Source organism: Tupaia chinensis, unplaced genomic scaffold, assembly GCF_000334495.1.
Source record: "Tupaia chinensis unplaced genomic scaffold, TupChi_1.0 Scaffold143992_1, whole genome shotgun sequence".
NCBI classification, from domain to species: domain Eukaryota; kingdom Metazoa; phylum Chordata; class Mammalia; order Scandentia; family Tupaiidae; genus Tupaia; species Tupaia belangeri.
In genome coordinates this window covers 374,538-382,848 of record NW_006203843.1, presented here as the reverse complement: position 1 = coordinate 382,848, position 8,311 = coordinate 374,538, and the positions used below count along the sequence as shown (strand labels likewise).

The 8,311-nt window shown below is 39.6% G+C and overlaps 1 protein-coding gene and 1 pseudogene across 1 annotated transcript in view; both read right to left on the bottom strand.

The window, feature by feature from the left end:
* The window catches only part of FAM120C (family with sequence similarity 120 member C), a gene marked incomplete in the record, with an annotated part of 172,559 nt that overhangs the window by 137,858 nt on the left and 26,390 nt on the right, over positions 1–8,311 (bottom strand).
* LOC102492136 (interferon-induced transmembrane protein 3 pseudogene) lies at positions 3,255–3,744 on the bottom strand (annotated as a pseudogene).

The following is an 8,311-nucleotide window of genomic DNA, read 5'->3' as shown; positions in this document are numbered from 1 at the left end:
GCTATAGGGCGTATGTGCTTGCCAAAAAGACAGAGAGAAACAGAGAGACAGAAAGTGAGAAATCACCCCCCGGGGGGGATGGCCATGCTGCAATCGCTTCTCCTCCATTCTCCTCTTGGGATCTTGGGCACGCATGCAAACGTGCCTGGCGTGAGTTTAAGCCACCATGGCCAAAACTTGAACTGTGGTCAACTACATGGTAGTAGAGCGACATAGCCATTACACTAACTGCTGGTCCCGATTTTCTTTTTTAAAAAATTAATTTAGTTTTTAAATTTACATTTAATCACTATATATCTTTACATTGTACAGCACTGCTTTTTCCAGCATGGATACAGTGCATATCAGTCAAGACAAAGATATTCCCATACACATTATCATCAGCAAATAACTTTTTATTTTTGCGACAATTAAATATATTTTCCCCTGATCCCCTCCCTCCAATACCCACTCCCATATTACCCCTTTCCTTACTATCTCTAGTATCTAGACTTGCCCTCTGTACTACACACCTTCTAAACTTTCAGTTTCTGCTATATATAGCACAGACATTTTCGTATTTATGTCCCCAATCAATATAAAATAATTATTTTGACAAACATTTGCTACAGGATGCATAGGTGCTCATCAGGGGTAGGGAGAGAGAGAGGAGGAGGAAAGTAAAGTGAGAAATCAAACCCCAGGGGGTATGGCTACTCCACAACCCACCTTCATCTTCTATTCTCTCCTCAGGATCTTGGACACATAGGTACATGCACCTAGTGTGTCCATCAAACCACCAAGGCTAGGACTTGAACAGCACATTTGGCTATTTGGGATCCAGCTCCCTTAACCACCACACCACTGGCTGGCCCCTACTGTCATTTGAAAAATAATGGTTCATTTTCAATTAGTATCTTTTTTTAAAAGAATTATTTTATTTGTTATTGTTATTATTTTTTTAAATTTAATCAGACCAAGACAGAGAAAGAGAGAGAGAAAGGGAAAGTGAGAAAGCAAGCTGCTAGATCTGACTCTCAACCACAGTCAGCCATGTGGGACTCAATCACCTTAACTACTGTACCACCTGCTGGCCCCTTAATTAGTATCTTAAATTGAAGTCTTTCAACACACTTTTTTTTTATAAAAGGTTTTTGCTATAGGGTGTGTGCGCTCGCCAGACAGACAGAAACAGAGAGACAGAACGCGAGAAATCGCCCCCAGGGCAGACGACCACACCGCAATCCTTTCTCCTCCGTTCTCCTATCGGGATCTTGGGCACGCACGCACACGCGCCCAGCGTGAGTTTAAGCCACTGGGTCCAGGACTCGAACCGCAGTCGACTACATGGGAGTCCAGCGACATAGCCATTATGCTAACTGCTGGTCCCCTTTCAACACACTTTATGTAGATATATAGAAAATTAATCAATTACATACAAATGAAAATAAGCTATTTTTATTTAAATATGTAAACTTAGGTAATTTTATTTTCATTTTGCATAGGTATGGGTACTAGAAATGTTTCATGTTCATTAAAACTATAATGTCATAAAGAGCACAGGGAGTGATTCCATCCTTGCAGCTGTTTTCATGAGCTGTTAGTCATTTACCTCTGTCTGCCTTCTCTCTCACCTAAGTGCATGCCACCACCTTACAGAAGATTTGATGGACATGGACATGAGCCCTCTGAGGGCCCAGAAATATCTTTTTGATTGTGAACTAAAAGCTGACCAAAATTATCATTTTAAGGGGGATAATGATGAAAATGAATACCAGTTATCTTTAAGAACAGTTTAGGGGGACCAGCAGTTAGTGTAATGGCTATGTCACTGGACAACCACATAGTCGACCGCAGTTCATGTCCCAGACCCGGTGGCTTAAAACTCATGCCGGGCGCGTGTGCATGCGTGCCCAAGATCCCGAGAGGAGAACGGAGGAGAAGGGATTGTGGCGTGGCCGTCCCCCCCGGGGGGTGATTTCTTGCTTTCTATCTCTCTGTCTCTCTCTGTCTGGCGAGCACACACGCCCTATAGAAAAAAAAAAAAAAACAGTTTAGAGGCTGGTACAAAAGATGAATCACACATTGTTTAAGCACAAGCAATGAAATATGAAGGCAGTTTGATTAAAATAACATCGCTTGTGGTCTTAAGGTTGATGTGTGGTTTAGGGCTGTGCATGCTAGTGGACAGGACTTAGTAGCTGTGGAGGAAGATGCAGAGTCAGAAGATGAAGAAGATGTGAAACTCTTAAGTATATCTGGAAAGCGATCTTCCCCTAGAGGTGGTAGCAAGGTTCCACGGAACAAAGAAAAACTTGCTGCTGACAAAGATGATGAAGTTATTGAAGATGAGGAAACAGAAAAAAAAAGCTCCAGTGAAGAAATCCAGATGAGATACTCTGGGAAAAAAATACTCAAAAATCCAACCAGAATAGAAAAGACTCAAAACCATCAACACCAAGATCAAAAGATCAAGAATAATTAAAAAAAGGAAAAAACTAAAACTCCAAAAGAACCTAGTTCTATATAAGATGTTAAAACAAAAATGCAAACAATATAAGAAAAAGGTAGAAAGCCAAGTTCAACAATTACTTGAAGAATTGCTTCCAGACCAGAAGGCTATTCAAGATCTCTGTCAGTGGAAGAAGTCTCTTTAAGAAAATAGTTTACAGTTAAAAATTTTCATCTTATTTCATTTCTGTAATAGTTAATATCTGGTTGTCCTTTTCATAATGCTGAGTGAGAACTTCCCCTACCATGTTTGATAAATGTTGTTCAGGATCCATTGCCAAAAATGTGTTGTCCAAATGCCTGTTTAGTTTTTAACGATGGAACTCCACCCTTCGCTTGGTTTTAAGTGTGTGTAGAATGTTATAATAGGACACGGTAGTAGTGGTGGTCAGACATGGAAAAGGTGAGGAGACAAAAATATACATGTGAAGAGAAGACATCTGCATTTCAGCTGTGGGCAATGGCTTTCAGGGGCTGAGACAACTGAAGATTTTCTGCTCTGACTTCACCCTCTAGACCCCAAGATCAAGTGTCATGGGGCACCACCTTCTGTATTCTTTTGTCTAATTTTTAAAATAATTTTTATTTTATGTTTTTACCCACACATGCACTTTATTGAATCCCATTGTAAACAAACACAGGAGTGCAAACTACCATGTAACCAGAGCGGGGGTGAGGGGAGCAGCAGAGGGTGCAGGGGAGTGAAGGGGAAGGCATGGACACAGCCAGACACCGCCCAGCAGGTTGTGGCATGAACCACGAGCCTAGAAGCCTTCGAAATATTTTTTCATCTCTGCAATCATTTGGTGGATTATCACTGGTTTGATAACTAAACTAATGATGATGGCAATGACCATTAGGATGCCGAGGACCAGTGTGAAGATGATCAGGCACTTGATAGTGGAGGCATAGGTCTGGGACCTGATCACGTCACCCACCATCTTCCTGTCCCTAGACTTCATGAAGTAGGTGAATGTGATGAAGCCCAAGCAGCACTAGTTCATGAAGACCGTGTTGAACAGGGACAAGATCACATTGTTGGGCACCGAGGTCTCGCTGCAGATGTTGATCATGATGGACACCATTGGAGCCGGGGATGGGGGCGCCTGCAGCACATGTACCTCTTCCTCTTCCTTGAGCATCTCACAGTCTGGGAGAGGGCCAGTGTTGATACGAGTTAAGAAGATTTGGGAAGTGTGGTTCATGGTGCACATGGCATCTGCAGCAAGGTCCAGATGTCGGGTCGGTGGTGGGAAGCTGCTTTATTATATTTACTTTTATTTTTTTGAGAAAGATTTTTGCTATAGGGTGTGGGCGTTCACCAGAAAGACAGAGAAACAGAGAGACAGAAAGCGAGAAATCACCCCCCAGAGGGGATACCCACGTTGCAGTCCGTTCTCCTCCATTCTCCTCCGGGGATCTTGGGCACCCATGTACACACACCACGTGTGATTTTAAGTCACTAGGTCTGGGACTCAAACCATTATCGACTACATGGGAGTCCAGTGACATAGCCATTATGCCAACTGATAGTCCCTATTTTTTATTTTTAATGTAAAGTACTTTCCTTGGCTCTCTGATTATCCTCTATCATGCTAATTCTCACCTTTCCCTCCTCCCATTCAGGAGAGGCAAAGCACAGATCCTTTGAGAAGACTTCTGCATTTGAGCTGTAAGCAATCCCTTTCAGGAGCTGGGACAACTGAAAATTTTCTGCTCAGACTTCACCCTCCTCCAGACTCCAAGATCTAGAGTGGTGAGGCACCCTCTGTATTTTTCTGTCTCTATTTATTTATTATTTTTTCTTCCTTTTTATCTGCTTCACTTTTGTTTTACCTTTATCGCTTTACTGCTCGGCCTCCACACATTGAGTGTCTAGACAGGTCTTGGTGCACAGTAGCCAAACATCTGAATACTATTAGGGTCAGAATAATCCTCAATTTCCACTGAATCTGCTGCACAAAAGGATAAAACTGGAACTGCAGGGAGATAGCAGGTCATCTTGCATGCCTCTGAACCCTCAGATTGAACTTCAAAAAATTAGGTAGAAAGGTATAATCCATCAGATGACCAGAAACCACCACAGACGCACAAGAAATATGAGAAACCAAGAAAATATCTCTCCTCCAAGGGAAAAGAACAACTCTTCGTCATCCATAGACAGTACAATGGAACTCATGGAATTGTCAGATAAAGAATTTAGAATATTCATAGTGACAAAACTAACCAAGATGCAAAAGAAGAGAGATAATGAACTCCAGAAGACACAGGAGAAAAGAGACAGGTTCCAGGAGGTGAGGAAGTTCTTCCATGATCTGAAAGAGGAAATACACACCATAAAAAAGAATCAATGGAATTCTTAGAGATGAAAGCTGTAATATAGGAAATCAAAACCTCCCTTGAAAATATTAAAAGCAGATTAGATCATACAGAAGATCGAATCTTGGATGTAGAAAACAGAACCTCTGGCCTAGAAAAATTCATAAAAACACTTTGAAACTAACCCAAAAAATGAGAAAAATATACAAGAAGTACTAGATACCATTAAACATCCAAACATCTGGATAATCAGTATCCCAGAAGGTGAAGAAAATAATAATGGCATTGATAATCTATTCCATAAAATCTTGGAAGAAAACTTTTCAAATCTAGAGAGGCATTAAAATATCCAGACCCAAGAAATATAAAGGATCCCTAATAGAATCAACCCAAGAAGATCTTCTCCAAGGCACATAATATTTACATTGGTCAAAACCACAGACAAAGATAAGATACTAAAATTGGCATGAGAAACATTAAGTTACGTACAAAGGATATTCCATCAGGCTAATAGCAAACCTCACATCAGAAACAATGCATACAAGGAACGAATGGGAAAATATATTCAAAGTGTTAAGTAAAAAAAAATTTCATCCAAGAATACTATACCTGGCAAGATTATCCTTCAGATGGGAAGAAAAGAAAAAAAAACATTCTCAGATAAATAAAACTTGAAAGAATTTACCAACAGCAGATCACCTCTCCAAAGAAGTTCTGAAGGGAGTGCTATACCACATAAACTAAAGACAGACACACAGAAATAAGAGTCCAAAAACAACCAAGAAAAAGACCAACTTAATGGTAGGGACAAGTCTGGAGTTGAATGTTAACTTCTAGAATTTAAATAGAAAGAACCACAACAGAAGAGAGATTAATTACATGAGACTGACTGGTGAAACAGAATTTTATGACTTTTGACTAAAACATTACTGATTTTCTTCTGTGCTTTGTTTTCCAGATTTAAGGATTTTTTTGTGTTCTCGAGTTGATGATAGATTCATCTACCTTCTATTTGAATAGACTCCTAACCTTTTTCCTGACTTTAAGTCTTAAGCAAATTACCCTTAACACTTTTAAATTTTGATTTATTAAAACTAAAACTGCTCCTTTATAGTATGTTCACTATACTCATTGAGCTTTATGCCTAAAGTCAGACATGTGTTTACAGATATGTATATATCAGCTGAACTTGCTATTGAAAGTACTTAGACTAATTAAGATATTTGTGAATGAAAAAATGTGAACAAAAGGCATAGAAAGCAACTGTAGATAGCAGAGACAGTGTGGGAGCAAGGTAGGAAATGGCAGAGGGTGAGAGGGGAGGGAATCAAGGGGAAGTATAAAAAAGCAAAACATGTAAGAAACAAGGAATGAAAAATTATTTGTTGATGATAACATGTATGGTAATATTCTTGACTGAGTCAATATACAGTGTATTCTGGATAGGTAATCGCATTTGTATGCTGTGTTGATGTACAGTGAATGAATGTAAAATAAATAAAGTTAAAATAAAAAAATACATGTGAAATAAACTCAGTATTTTGTTTGAAGAGGTTTTTTGCTACAGGGCACGTGTGCTCACCAGAAAGACAGAGACAGAGAGACAGAAAGCAAGAAATTACCCCCCAGGGGGGATGCCCATGCCAAATCCTGATCCCTAAAAGCAATATTTTAATTAAAAAAATTAAAGAACATAAGCATAACAGATGATGGTGTTTTAATTATCTATCACTGTGGAAAAAATCAACACAAAATTTAGTGGCTTAAAACAACATATATTGGGGCCAGCAGGTGGCATGGTAGTTGAGGGTGCTGGACTCCCGCATAGCTGACCACGGTTCGAGTCCTGGACCTGGCAGCTTGATTTCTTACTCGCTGTCTCTCTCTTTGTCATTCTGTCTCTCTCTGGTCAAATTAAAATAAATAAATAAATGGACCCTGGTCACTTCCTGGTAATGTAGAACAGAATGGGACATGAAGAAAACTCCAAAATGCTTCTTTCTGACTTGGGGCAATGCAATTCAAACATTTTTCTCCCTCTGTTATCAAAAAAAGAAAGGAAAGAAAACCAAAAAGAAGTAAAAGTTGCAAAAAAATATATATAACAAACCATGCTTACTTAATTAACCAGCCTAAGTTCACCAGTTTTTAGGAATGGTATTATTTTGTTTGACAGTCATTATTTAAACCAATGGAAATCTAGCCTATTTTTGGAATGTACTTAGCTATCAGAATTTTGAATGGAAAATTAGGGGTTTCCCCCAACTGATATTTTATATAGAATTGTAATTTATAAATCACCCATGATCCAGTTCTTACCCAATGTCAGATAATTACTAATTGCTTTCTTAAAAATATGAAATATGCCAAAATAAAAATAAATATGTTTGTACACTTAAAAAATAAATAAAGTTAAATAATTCTTTTAAAAAAGAAGGCGAATAAAATTTTTAAAAATTTGTTATGTCATAGTATCTATGGGGGCATGGCTTAACTGAGTCTTCTGAGTCAGGGACTCTCACAGGCTGCAGTCAAGGTGTCAGTTAGGGCCAGTCATTTCAAGGCTCAACTTGGGAAGGATCCACTTCCAAGCTCACTCACGTGGCTTTTGGCAGCATTCAGTTCTGTGCTGGTTGTTAGATTGACGGCCTCAGTTTCTCACTGGCTGTTGGTTGGAGGCTACTCTCAGTTTTTTGTCACGTGGGCATCTCCATAGGCAGCTCACAACCAACGTGGCAGCTTGTTTCAGCAGAGTAATCAAGCAAGAGTCAGAGAGAGGGAGAGAGGGAGAGGCAGAGAGGAGGAAAATGGGAGGGGGAAAGAGAATACAAACATGACAAAAGTTCGTTTTCAAAAATGTAATCTCGGAAGTGATATTCCATTGCTGCTGTCGTCTGCTCGTTAGAAGCAAGTCACCATTAGGTCCAGTGCAGACTCAAAAAGCAGGAGGGGATTATACAAGGGTGTGAACACCAGGAAGCAGGAATCAGTGGGAGCCACTGTAGAAGATGTGTACCACAAATGACACTTGGCATTTGATCACTGTGTTAAGCAGACACTATGGACTTGTAGAAATGCCAATAAATGAAGACCATGTGGCTCACCAAAATGGGATAACCCATTTTGATATTTCAAGAGTAACTGGAAAGTCAGATGTTTTTAAAAACATTTCACAATTTTTTTAGGGAGATTTTTGCTATAGGGCATGTATGCTCACCAGAGGACAGAGAGACAGAAAGTAGGAAATCACTCCCCAGAGGGGATGCCACAATCCCTTCTCTTCCATTCTCTTGGGATTTTGGGCATGCATGCACACACACGCATCCAACATCAGTTTCAAGACTCTGGGTCCATAACTTAAACCGCAGTTGACTACATGGGAATCCAGCAATGTAGCCATTATGTCAACTGCTGGTCCTGCAATATTTCACAAATTTTAAAAGCTGGCAACAAATTCAGTTACAGAAAAAAAAAGTTTTCATATAATCCAAGCTAAATGTCA